This window comes from Hyaena hyaena, unplaced genomic scaffold (assembly GCF_003009895.1).
Source record: "Hyaena hyaena isolate Hyena2069 unplaced genomic scaffold, ASM300989v1 scaffold_142, whole genome shotgun sequence".
NCBI lineage: Eukaryota > Metazoa > Chordata > Mammalia > Carnivora > Hyaenidae > Hyaena > Hyaena hyaena.
In genome coordinates this window covers 3,022,307-3,037,002 of record NW_024080774.1, presented here as the reverse complement: position 1 = coordinate 3,037,002, position 14,696 = coordinate 3,022,307, and positions in this window count along the sequence as shown.

Below are 14,696 nucleotides of genomic sequence, written 5' to 3'. Positions count from 1 at the left end.
GGGCCGAGGCCGGGGGTCCGAGATCCAGGCAGGGCCGAGGCCGGGGGTCTGAGGTCCAGGCAGGGCCGAGGCTGGTTACTCCTGAGGTCAGTCTCCTTGGCGTGTAGATGCCGTGTTCTCTCTGTGTCCTCACGCGCCTGTCACTGTGTGTGTCTGTATCCTCTTCTTGTTTTAAGGACACCAGTCCTATGGGATCAGGAGCCACCTTACCGACCTCATTTTACCTTAATCCGCTCTTTAAAGACCCACCTCCAAATTCAGACCCATTCTGAGGTCCTGGGGCTTAGGACTTCAACATATGGACTTTGGGAGGACTCAGTTCAGTCCCAAACAGCTCCCAGTACTGCTCATGAATGATCTTTTAAAGTTTCATTTACATTTCGGGCAGAGGAAGCATTAGCATTTGAAGAAACCATTCCCAAACCCTTTTCCAAAGGAAACAAAAAAAAAAAAAAAAAGGGCAAAGCTGGATCTAAGGTATTCGTTTGATCAAGGCTATATTTATGGCAGAATACCTAAAAATCCTGACGTTAGCGTTATATTTCAATATTCATGTGTATGATTATTTTTCAGGTATTCTCTTTATTGTCCGACTGCTATAAATTTGTACCCTAAAAGGTGATTTGGGTTAAGGGAACGGATATGCATTTACTTCAACTCATTTCTTACACAGCTGACCCTTGAACAATGACCAACAGAGGTATGAATTGTGACGGTCCACTTACATATGGATTTTTTTCCCCAATAAACTCAGTACAATACTGGAAATGTACTTTCTCTTCCTCATGGTTTCCTTAATAACATTTTGTGTCTGCCTTACTTTAAGAACACGGTATAGAATGCATATTATATACAAAATATATGTTAATCAACTATGTTATCAATAAAGCTTCTGGTCAACAGTAGTTAAGTTTTTGGGGGAGTCAAAATATATGCAGATTTCAACTGCTTAGGGGAGTATGTGCCCTACCCACTGGGTTGTTCAAGGATCGACCATATGTAAATTTTTTTGGTGGGTTACGATGGATGGAATAATTCCCAACATTGGTCTTTTACCTCTTTCTCCAGAACATCAAATGTAGACAGGACATTCTGCTCAGGTGGTCATGTTTGTGTAACATTTATATTATTGCCCTTTGGACTCAATGCCACTGAATGCGTCTCACCCAAATTGTTGTTTATGGGTAAAGGATGATTCAGAATATTAATGAGCAAAGTTCATCTTTAAAGAATAAAATATTTAGTATGACCTGAAGAATGTGGGGAAAAAATGCCCTTTGGAAAAAAATACTTCAATTATTAGCTTGAGGTACAGTTACTAATTCATTGTTCTTAGAAATACCACAATAATCATTTCTGAATTTGTATATAAGTATGAATCATAAGATTAACTATGGCATTGTATTTTAAACTTTATCTTTTCAGGCTCCCAGTATTAAGGTAAATATTATAGTCATATTTAGAATAGTTTATTCTAAGTTCCAAAATAATTTCAAAGCGATTATTGCATGCCACGGAAATCCATGAGAATGCCTTACTTTTTTTTGGTTAGCTATCTAAAATTGAGTCTTCACCAATTCTACATTGTTTTCCCACATGAAGACTCATTCCTCACGTCTTTCAAACATTCCTATGTATTGCAAGACTTATTTTAACCTGGCTGGCCGCCAGCGATTTATCTGGAGTAGTTTTAGTACGAGTTGCAATCCATTTCCTTCAAGAATTAGGTTTAAGTGAAGACTGAAATTGCAAGAGCCAGTGTGCTAACAAGGGACAAAGCCAGTGCGGGATCCCAGCCCATTCATTTCTCAACAAAGTCTTTTTAAAAAAATTTTTTATTCATTTTTGAGAGAGAGAGACAGAGAGAGAGAGATCACAGGAGGGTCAGAGAGAGAGGGAGATACAGAATCTTAAGCAGGCTCCAGGCTCCAAGCTAGCTGTCAGCAGAGAGCCCAATGTGGGGCTCAAACCCATGAACTGTGAGATCATGTAACACACACACACACACACACACACACACACACACACACACAGACACACACATCTTCTTTATCCATTCATCTATCGATGGACACTTGGGCTGCTTCCACAACTTGGCTATAATAAATAATACATGGGGTGCATGTGTCCCTCTGAATTATCTTTTTGTACTTGGGAGGTAAATACCTACTAGTACAATTACCAGATCAAAGGGTAGTCCTATTTTTCACTTCTTGAGGAACCTCCATACTGCTTTCCAGAGTGGTTGCTTCAGTTTGCATTCCCATCAATATGTCAAGAGGCTTCCTTGGTCTCCACATCCTTGATAATACCTGTTGATTCTTGACTTTCAGATTTTAGTCATTCTGACAGGTGTGAGTTGGCATCTCAGTGTGGTTTTGATTTGTATTTTCCTGATGATGAGTGATGTTGGGCATCTCTTCATGTGTCTGTTGACCATCTGTTGCGAGAAATGTCTGTTCATGTCTTCTGCCCATTTCTTAACTGGGTTGTTTTTTTGGGTGTTGAGTTTGATAAATTCTTTACAGATTTTGAACATTATCCTTTTATCATAATCTGTTGTTTTCAAATATCTTCTCCCATTCCATAGGCTGTCTTTCAGTTTTGTTGACTGTTTCCTTCACTGTATAGAAGTTTCTTATTTTGATGTAGTTGCAGTAGTTTATATTTGCTTTTGTTTCCCTTGCCTCAGGAGAAATATCCTGAAAAATGTTGTTGTGGTTAATGTCAGAGAAATTATGTCATATGCTCTCTTCCAGAATCTTTATGGTTTCAGGTCTCACATTTAGGTCTTTAATCCATTTTGAATTTATTTTTTGTATATGTACCACTTTGCATAAGAAAGTGGTCCAGTTTCATTCTTTTGCACGGTTGTCCAGTTTGCCCAACAGAATTTCTTGAAGAGACTGTCTTTTTCCCCATGAGATATTCTTTCCTGCTTTGTCAAAGATTCACTGACCATACAGTTGTGGGTTTAAATTTGGGTTTTCTATTCTGTTCTGTTGATATACATGTCTATTTTTGTGCCAGTACCATACTGTTTTGATCACTACAGCTTTGTAATATAACTTGAAGTTTGGTATTCTGATGCCTCCAGCTTTGCTTTTCTTTTTCAAGATTGCTTTGGTTATTCGGGGTCTTTTGTGGTTCTTTATAAATTTTAGAAATGTTTGTTCTAGTTCTATGAAAAATGCTGTTGGTATTTTGAGAGTAATTACATAATATCTGTAGATTGCTCTGGGTAGTATAGACGTTAAAACAGCATTTGTCTTTCCGGTCCATGAATGCGCAGTATCTTTCCATTTGTTTGCATCCTCTTCAATTTCTTTCATCAGTGTTTTATAATTTTCAGAGTACAGGTCTTCAGCTCCTTGGTTAAGTTTATTTCCATGTATTTTATTCTTTTTGGTTCAATTGCAAATGAAATTATTTTCTTGATTTCCTTTTCTGCTGCTTCATTTTTGGCGCATAGCAATGCAGTGGATTTCTGTATATTGATTTTGTATCTTGCAGCCTTGCTGAATTCATTTATCCATTCGAGTAGTTTTTTGGTGGAGTCTTTAGGGTTTTCTGTATATAGTATCATGCCATCTGTAAATAATGGAAGTTTGACTTCTTCCTTACAAATCTGGATGTCTTCTATTTTGTTGTTGTTGTCTGATTGCTGTGGCTAGGACACTTCCGGTCCTGTGTTGAATGACAGTGGTGACAGTGGACATCCCTGTCTTGTTCCTGATCTTAGGGGGAAAGTTCTCAGCATTTCCCCAATGAGGATAACATTAGCTGTGCATTTTTCTTATATGGCTTTCATTATGTAGACGCATGTTCCCTCTAAACCTATTTTGTGGAGGGTTTTTATCACGAATGGATACTGTGCTTTGCCAAATGCTTTTTCTGCATCTATTCAAATGACCATGCGGTTTTTAAATTTTCTCTTGTTGACTTGATGCATCACATTGATTGACTCGCAAATATTGAGCCAGCCTTGCATCTTGGGAACAAATCTCACTTTATTATGGTGAATGATCTTGTTAATGTATTGTTAGATCAAATTAATTTTTTGACATATTTTCAAACTGACTTAATATATCCCTGCCTGTAAATATATAGTCTGGATATTTTTTACATGTCTTCAATCATTATGCTCATTTTATCAACCTAAAGTTTTGTTATCTTTTTCTCCAAAAAATACACTCCTGTGATCCACGGCTGGCTCATTTTTAGTGAACAGTTTCATAGATTCAGGGTAAAGTGACTTCAGCATTGGTATGGGCTGAATTGTGTCCCTGCCAAATTCATATGTTGAAGCTGTAACCCTCTTTGTGATGGTGTTTGGCTATGGGCCTTTGGGAGCTCATTAGGGTTAGATGAGCTCATGAGGGTGGGGCCCCCATGATTGGGTTAGTGTCCTTATAAGGAGAGACATCAGAGAGCAGGGTGGGTATCTTCAAGTGCTATCATCTTCAGTGATAGCTCTCCCCAGCACAAGATCATGCTAGCTCCCTTGATCCATCATTTCAGACTTCCAGCCTCGAGAACCATGAGAATATAAGTGTCTGTCCCTCAAGCCACCTCTTTGTGGTATTTTCCTATGATGGGCCATGCTGACTGATAAAAGCATTGTGATCTGAGTTTGTACATCACTTCGGGGAAGATAGTTCTGGGACCAAAAACTAGCAGCACATACGAATCTGCAAGACGCAAAGCGAAGAATTCATATACTACCCAGTATTAACGCATTTATCTATGTCTTAGCCATCATGGACCCTATATTCCCTGCACACTAGACACAGGCCTCTTGGAGCGTGTATGGAATACGGGTGGTGGGTGTCACTTCTGTGTTTACCCAACTACTAGAATTTGAAATCTGTGAGGACAGGGATCACCTGTCAATGAGTATTTTCCTACTATCTGGCACCAACCTTAGTCCATAGTCCATCCTATTCCATAACCATCACAGAATGTTAATATATATTCGATAAATGGATGATTAAATGAATTGAATACAAGAATATAATAAAGAATGTCGTCTCATAATGATGAAGAAAATCAAACATGTCAGGGTTGATAATATTTTTAAGTGTTATTTTTTTCTTACATAAAGAAAGGGGGAAAAAAAACAAGAGACAGTGTGGGATAATAGGAGTGTCTATAACGCACATGTATTACTCTTTATATTTCTGTCTTGCAAATACACACGGAATGCTCTATTTTACATACCATCAACCCCTCCCCGTACACAAGATGGTTGGAGTGAGGCTACCCACTCCCTTTGAAACACTGGTCTTTATTTTCCCTCAGAGAGAGAACACAGACTCTCACAGAAAGACAAGTGTGTGAAACAATTATATTAGATTCCTTGTAGTGATGTAATTTATGTTCAAAACTCATCTCCACCTTTTAATTTCTGATGAGATTAATTTTCCTTCCCTAAGACATTATGTAAATAAAATGTTTTCCTTTGGATTTGGCTTCAGGATGAATTCTGACTGGATATATTTGTCATTTCATGGGAGAAGACTCGTGGCAGAATGGTCATTGACAGGTGTAATCGATATCTAATTACCAGCAGAGTACCTGAGACTTTCAGCAGAGAAGAAACTCTGAGAGCTGCTTTCTAAGGAAATTCCAAGGGTAGACTCAACATCGTCTCGAGCATTAACTTTGTCAGTCATTTGCATGCTGCTACTTAAAAAGATTTCTCCCCTGAAGATCTATTACTGGTTTTCCTACAAGTCAGCAATCTGAAAATGACCATTTTACACATTTTGTAATAGAATTCAACACCCACAGCAGTCCCTGGGAACATGCTAATGGGTGCACACAAAGAGAGGGGGGTTTAGTGACATTTGACTCTAAAATACCCAAAGGACCATTCATGGAAGGAAGAATTTAAAGAGAATGCTGATATCATTGGGTCTGAGCCTCTGGCCCCAATGCATGTGGAAAATTATACACTTATTGTCCTATAGCAACCAATGCTTTGTTTGTCACCCCCATTTCAACCAAGGGGCTGGAAATTTATTTTCGTAAATTCAGTTCCTTGCATGAAGCACTTTTTCTAAGGTTTTACCCACTTATTTGGGGAAATGGGCAGGATAGAAGCTGAAGGAACCTCTGGTCTTTGGATTCCTCTTCTATCAAGAAGTCATCCTTTGACGCGTGCTAATTCCCATCAGGTCTTCAGGAGTAGGGCTGTGTTGGCCAGCGCCCTGTATCTTTTTGGCTGCATCAGGTTAAACTCATCCCCCGCCATATTCCACATGTTCCCATTGAGTGTGACCTTTCTGATCATCTGGTGCCATGCTGGATCGCAGCCCCTCCTAAAATGCGATGAATCGCTGTGTGTAGATGTGGCCATCGCCATTATTATTTTGACAATGGATGGGGCAATCAGACCTCTAGGAACTTGGAATCTCCCATGAGCTGTATCTGGATACAGGAGTCTGTGAAGAATGGAAGAGCATTCATTTTTGACCTGTGCTCGTTCAACTCACTTGGGTGTTCCAGGCATCTGATACTCCATAGTGCAAATTCACTTCTTTGAATCTTGCATTCTGTGAGACACCTTTTTTTTTTTCTTTTTTTAAATTCCAGGAATGTGCATGATTTGTAGGACTGACAGGAGAAGAGTAACGTAGACTGGGGAACACGGCTTGGGAGGGTAGAAATGGAAATCACCCGTGTTGTCACCACCTAACAGAATTCTGTGCCACCAGATTCTTTCTGAATGTCACCTGGGTGAATTCAAGCTTTGAAACCAGTACAGCAAAAGCCTTCTTCCTCATCCTTCCGCGGCAATCCGTTTCAGGCCAGGTGTTCTGCAAAGAGTCTATCTGGAGAATTCTGGAGCACACGCGTGGTACATGCCATTTGTGGGGGACATCTAGTGACATGTCATCCAACCAGCCTTGTGTTGACTGTTGCTTCTCATAACCATGCGGATATTTCAGTAGCTCCTATGTCCGTACAATGTCACAGCCCTGGTGGCCATTTTGTTGACCCCAGATTGGCAGCAGATTTGAGCTGCCCCTTTGAACTAGGCCATGAGACAAACTTATTTCTCTTACACGGTAAATCAGAAATAGTTCTGGACATTATTTCTTTTGTTTCCTGGAATGTCAACAAAATGAAAGTGAGAAATGGAAGGTCTTTACTTGTGTGCTTCCTCCAGGGAGAACCAAGAAATATTCCTAAAGGAGCCCAGAAATAGGGAAAGTTTTCTACCAAATCATTATATTCTCCTCAGCCTTCTGGTCAACCTTATTCAGCACCATGTCTTAGAAATTAATAAATCTTTGAATTCAACAATAATAACCACGGATCTTCATCTACATACCTACTCATTAAGGGCATTTTAAAAGGAACACCTACTGACCTTCCAATTACAAGTTTTTGACAATTCTAAAATACAAAATTAGAAGTCCTTGAAATTTCAGTTTGCAGTAATTACCTGGCTTGGACATTTCTTGAGCACATACATATGACTGGACAGATATGTCCTAGCTGACAGAAATGGGATGATTTTTCTCAAACTGGCAAAACTGCTATCTGAAGTCTAATGTGTTTCTTCTACAACATATCCTATTTGAAATTCATGCATATGCAATTTAAAGACGTATATTCACATGAGTTATCAGGAGTGTGGAGAATATTCAAGAATGGGTCATTTTAACCATATCCTTCATCAGTTAATGTATTTAATTTTGACAATAAAAGAATTTAATTTGAAAGAATCATCCCTAGAAATATTAATACCCTAGCCTATATATATTCTAAGCATCTGAAATAAGGCAATAAATCATTAACACTTAAAATATAATGTCATATCTGTGACGCTGCAGGTGAAAGAGTCTTAGAGAAATAGTACAAATTTTTATAGTTATCTATAGTACAGTGTCTTGGTCATAGATCTCTGGCACAGTTTCAATTTAAAACATCTTGTTGAGGGGATCAAGTTCCCACATTCCTAACAAAATGTAAGCCAATTATAAATATTTCATAACATCAGTTTGTGGTTACACAGTATGTGGGAATCTGAAAAAGTAACGTGTCATCTGTGAATGCGGAATTCCACAAGAACGCAGTGGTGGCGGGAGATTAATTTGCTTCTGGAAAAGAACGGGTAGTCCTATTTAGATGTGAAAATGCTGCCTGAAGAAAAACAAAACTGATCTTGCGGTGACCAGAAAGCCTGTCACAAAGACGATTTTTTTCCCCGTATTATCAGTGTGGTTTCCCCGAGTGTCACATACAATCACATACAGGCTGGCACAGCATGCGTGTCTTCTGCTCAGAGCTAACAAGACTGAAATTCAGCTGTTGATCTGTGCTCTTGTTGAGCTCGGGGTCCTTCTCCAGGCTTGAGTGGCTGTGGCAAGAGCCACTTCCTTGTGGTTAGAGGACTCAAATCCATTTGCTTGCTGGTTTTCATGGCGGGGCCGTACTTAGCTCCTCGCAGTCTTCTACACTGCTTTTCATGTGGCCCTGTACATCCTCAAAGCAAGCAATGGGGACCCTCCCTGTCTAGCAGAATTCCTTTCACGCTTCGAAGAAGGCCATTCTGAAGGTCTAGCCTGATTAAGTCACACCCAAGGTAGATAATTTCTCTCTCTTAAAGTCAACCATGCCATGTTACAAATTTGATCCTGGGAGTGGCAGTTCAGTGTACTGTCAGGATCTTTCCACACTCAATCAACGAGAGTTCTCTACAAAGACAGAGGTCCCTGGGGCTTGGGTGACATCCTGCCTGCCAAAGGACCCCAATTTTCTTGGTCAGATAAGTGAATACACAATTAATGGCCTTTAAGCCTGGAGTTCAAATACTGCAGTCTTGGTGAACATTGAGCAGCTAGAATAAATAAAAGCTGTTAAATGGAAGAGGCGGGGAAGGTTTAAGAGACAAGGAGATGAGGATACCAGCTGCCCACCTGGCTCCTTCAGATGAGAGACACAGCACGGGTTTCCTATGACAGTGCTCCCTGTGAGCAGCTGTCTAAGGATGAGGGCACCCAATGGTCAAGTATGGCTGCCCGTGTGTTGCCCCAAGAATTCATCCACTGTAGTTAGTTCCCGTGCAGGGAGCCCTCAGCCCTGACATTAGCCTATTCAGATATTCTGCGCAGGAGATGAGATTAAGAGAAACTTGATGCCTGTGCTTCACTCAACTTCCTTCTTTGCTCTTTCTTTTCAGAAAACATTTCTTTTTGTAAAACCATGCTATTTCGAGTTTAAATGTGACTGCTCGCTGTGCAGATTAAGGAAATTACATTCAGAGGCCATCTTAAACAAAAATTCAATGAAACGAAGGTGTTGGTGGGAAGCAGCTTTTTAAAATACTTTCCCCAACTGGGGCTTCAGGGCATGGGCACGGCAAAGGACAGTCCCCGCATTATGTGCCAGCCGGCAGCACTCAGCAAATGATGTATCAGCGTAAGAAGTCGTTTCACCAAGGACACATATGTTGCAGTGCTTAGTAGCACCAGAACATTCTCTTTAGAAATCAGAACACATGTGCTAGAATGAAACATGCTCAGACACACACCATCTACCATATCATTTTGTTTGTTTCTTCAGTAACTCACTTGCAAAGATATGGGATAATCATAGTGCACTGGCATCCATGGTCTACAGTTTTATTCTGTCCATCCATCCATCCATCCATCCATCCATCCATCCATCCATCTCTCCAAATATCCGTCCATCTGTCCAACCATCTATCTATCCATCCATCTACTCATCCATCTACTCATCCATCCATCCATCCGTCCATCCATCCATCCGTCCATCCATCCATCCGTCCATCCATCCATCCATCCGTCCATCCGTCTATCTATCCACCCATCCATCTATCTGTCCAACTATCCATTTATCCATCCATCCACCCATCATGCATCCATCCATTCATCATTAGCATTATAATGATTATCTGTGGACTCACAAGTCAAGAGAAGAATGAGCATATAATTTATAACTTAGCTTAATCTACACGCTATTTCCTTTATCCATCTGCTCACCTCAATATAAGTAACAAACATCTTGAACTCTTAAAATTTATTTTATCTATTAAATTTAATTTAAAATGCTACTTAATGCAGTATAAATCACTTAAAAAAATGTTGAGTGGGGGTACCTGGGTGGCTCAGTGAGTTAAGCATCAGACTCTTGCTTTTGGCTCAGATCATGATCACAGTTCACGAGCTATGTGCTGACAGCATGGAGCTTGCCTGGACTATCTCTCTCTCCCTCTCTCTGCCTCTCTGCAACGTGTATGTATGTGCACTTTCTCTCTCAAAAGAAATAAACAAACTTAAAAATTTTTTTGAGTAAAGTTGACATGTAACATTGTGTAAGTCTAAGCTATTCCTTTGATACACATATATTGGCGTATGGTAGCTGATCAATGATATGTATCACATTAAATACTTCAGCTACAATATTAGTGTCCATAGTCAGTACACCGTGCATTAGATCTCTGTGGCTTATTGCCATTGATTATACATCTATACACTGAAACACCATCACACTTATGCCCCACCCCCTCCTGGTAAGTACCATTCCACTGTCTTTTTTTAGATGCCATGTGTAAGTGATATCGTACCCTACTTACCTCTCTCTGACCTATCTCACTTAGCATAATGTGTGCAATGTCCATGCATTTTTCACAAATGAAAGGATACCCTCCTTTCTCGTGGCTGAATAAGATTTCAGTGTGCATAAGATTTCAGTGTGCATCTTTTTCATCCATTCATCTGTTGATGGACATTTGGGTTGTATCTATATTTTGGCTACTGTGAATACTGGTGTAATAAACATGAGAGTCCGTATATCTCATCAGATTTTTTTAAAATGTCCTTTGGGCATACAGCGAGAGGTAGAATTGCCGGATCATATGGTAGGTCTGTTTTTAATGTTTGAGGAAGCTTCGTATTGTGTAGTGGCTGCACCAGTTTATACTCCCAGTGACAATGCATCAGGATTCTCTTTTCAGCACCTCGTCCCCAGCACCTGTGGTCTCCCGTCTTATTAGCGGTAGTTGTTCTGACAGGTGTGAGGTGGTGTCTCATTGTGGTCTGGATTTGTATTTCCCTGATGATGAGTCATGACTGCTGGCCACCTGCATGTTCTCTTGGGAGAAATATCTATTTACTTCCTCTGCTCAGTTTTTAATTATATTGTTTGTCTTTTTGTTTTGAGTTCCTGGAGTCATTCATCTATTTTGGGTATTAGCTCCTTATCTGATATAACTTGCAAATCCATCTTCCCTTCTACAGGCTGGCTTTTCATTTTGATAGTTGTTTCTTTGCTGTGCAGAAGCTTTTGAGTTTGATGTAACCCTAACTGTTCATTCTTCTTTGTTTGTGCTTTTGCAGTCATGTTCTAAACATCACTGCCAAGACCCGTATCAGTAAGGGTCTTTCCGATGTGTTTTTCTGTAAGTTTCATGGCAGCAGGTGTTGTTTACGGCTGTCCATTTTGAGTTCATTTGTGTGAATGGTACGAGGTAGGCATCCCGTTTCCTTGTGCTGCGTGTGTTTATCCAGGTTTCGTAACACCGTTTCTTAAAGGCACTACCCTCTCGGGGCACCTGGGTGGCTCAGTCGGTTAAGCATCCGACTTCGGCTCAGGTCATGATCTCACGGTTCGTGGGTTCGAGCCCCGCATTGGGCTCTGTGCTGACAGCTCAGAGCCTGGAGCTGCTTCCGATTCTGTATCTCCCTCTCTCTCTGTCCCACCTCTGCTCATTCTCTCTCTTTCAAACATAAATAAACATTAAAAAAAGGAAGACAGGGTCCTCTCTGCATTGGGTATTCTTGGCTCCTGTGTCAAATATTTGCTGATTATATATACACACTGGGATTTCTGTACATCATTATAGACGTCACTTGGTTTTGTTCACGTTCAACATGTAAAACAATGGTACTGTGGATCTGGAGAGACTTCTGAAGCTTTTTTTTTTTTTTTTTTTTTTGGTTAGGCAGGATTTTAAGTAGTCAAGACCCATCAATGCAGTTGAGTATGGTGATAGCCCATCCACTTTGCTGCTATATCTTATTTTCATGATCATTTCCATCCCACTAATGAGGACTTCAGCAGGAATTTATTTCTATTTTACTGCAAGCCAAAGTGCTCTGAAACCTGGGTAACTATGCATGTAGTAGCAGTTTTGCTAAATATTTAAATCTTCACATGCTGCCTGAGCGATCAGCCGCTCCTTCTCCGAGTAATGAAGATTACAGCTGCCTGATAGTATTAGGCTGCTTGCTACTGAGTTGTGGTGATTCACGAGAACGGACCCAAAGGAGAAAATAAACCAGTAAAACAAAACTATTCTAATGTGCTTTAAAATCCCTGAAGTTTTTAAAACACTCTGGTAATTCTGGGCAATGTTACACGAACACAGATCAAACAAGTTCTTACAAATGATTATCCACAATTGATGATTCTTGACTTCACATTTGTTAGTGGGGAGAAAATATATGTACAGTGCAAAATGAGATTGTTTCTCCTAACGTTTCAGTAATTCCCCAAACATATTTCCCTCGTACTTAACAAAATTATTGATATTTTGGACTTTCATTGTGCCTTTTACATAAGATAAATCACCACAGCATTCACTATTGAATTTCTCTGAAAAATGTTTTAAAGCCTAGAACACCAATTTCCCAAATATATTACATTTTCTTCTAAAGGAGAAGAGCACAGTCTAATTGACATCCTTTAGTTAATCTGGGGATACAAATAGTCTGCAATGTATCAATTCCTTTTCAATAATCTCATTTCTCTTTCTTCATCTCCTACATGTTGTTGGCTCTGGAGAGGGCCGGCAGAGACAAACCAGCTTCGTACAAATAGTACGGGTTTTACAAGCGGCCTAATGACGGAAGAGCAAAGTAGAAGGAGGGTCAAGCTTTAGCACTCGGATGTGTCCATACTGCTCTGAGCGGAAGAAACACAGAACTCGTTTTGCAAGCCCACATTCCACTCTGCCATCTGATCTCACGGAGAGGGCATGTGGCAAAATCTAGGAAATATTATTAACTCTTTACTTCTCAATGTATCATATCATATCATATCATATCATATCATATCGTATCATAACATATCATATCTGAGCTGTCAGCACAGAGCCTGATGCGGGATTTGAACCCATGAACTGTGAGATCATGACCTGAGCCGAAGTCGGATGTTTAGCCAACTGAGCCACCCAGGCGCCTCCCACTTTTTATTTTTAATTTAACACCTTGCATTGCTACTTAAACATATGTATTACCATAAAATGAACGAATGAAGTGCTAATATGGTAAGACTGACTTGAAGCCGGTTACAGGATGGTGGGAATCAGGACAGGAAATGTATCCCATTAACTTAAAATGTGTCCAGAAATGAAACCGGGTTTGGAAAGAGAGCCGCTACATCTCCTCTTTGTCTGCCACACGTATTAACTGCGTAATAGTAGCTCCACTTCCTAAGAGCATCTGCAAAATAGGCACTTTACTTGCAGAATATTTCTAGATTTCATTTCTGGCCTAATGCTGTATAATATTATGATTTTAAAGAAACAGCAATTTTAAGAATAATAGAAAGGACGGTTTGGAAGTATTACCAGGACATTAACACGCAAATAGGGTAAAAGTACGTTCAATTCAACTTGGTCCAAGAGCCTGTCGGCGCTTTGGACCTGTAAGCAGCTGTCGTAAGATGCCTTTGGAGGTCTGTGCTTTGCTGCATTATACACATTTTTTTGTTACAAGCATAGCATTATTGCTGAATTTCTTTGATAATAAACTTCACCTGCTGTTTTCTTCAATCTGTGTCCTTGCTATTGTTAGGACCGATTTACATATGAATCCTTTTACACATCACAGCAATTGATGGAAACGGAACACACGATTTTCTGGGGGCCATTTGCTGTTCTTACTGGTTTTCACTTGGCACTTTGTGCGCTAGGAAAGCTCACTCATCCACACAATATTCTGGCTTCAAGACGCGTGGTTAACTGTCCACCATACACTCAGCCAGAAGGCCCTTCGTTTACAGCATTTTTCTCTTTTTTTCTGAAAACCATGCAGGAAGTCGGATTTCAGCTTAAGTGAGAAAAGCCTCAGCCGACTGCAGCAGAAAAAAAAGGGGCAGAGTCCACAGCAGTAAATGAATATTTCCGCTGCAGGAGGTTCTAATGAATTAATGTAACGTAACTCACGGAAATATAGGCCCCCACGTAAGGACACAGAAGGCAGAGATGGAGCAGGGCACAAGGTAGGTCATCCTCACGTTAGACTAAGTGACACGGTCATTCTAAAGAATGTGGCAGTCAGGCAGCAGTGGTCAGGAGGGAGTTCACAGATTTCCAGTACAAGGTACAGGAATGTTCATTACGGTGCTGGTGCTCTTATAACCACCACATTCTGATGCTAACACAGCACACATTTATTCTCTCCGGGTCCTGGAGGCTGGGAGTCTGACTTCCTGGTGGGGCTGAGGCTGGGGGTCTGAGGTCCAGGCAGGGCCGAGGCCGGGGGCCTGAGGTCCAGGCAGGGCCGAGGCCGGGGGCCTGAGGTCCAGGCAGGGGTGAGGCTGGGGGTCTGAGGTCCAGGCAGGGCCGAGGCTGGGGATCTGAGGTCCAGGCAGGGGTGAGGCTGGGGATCTGAGGTCCAGGCAGGGGTGAGGCCGGGGGTCTGAGGTCCAGGCAGGGC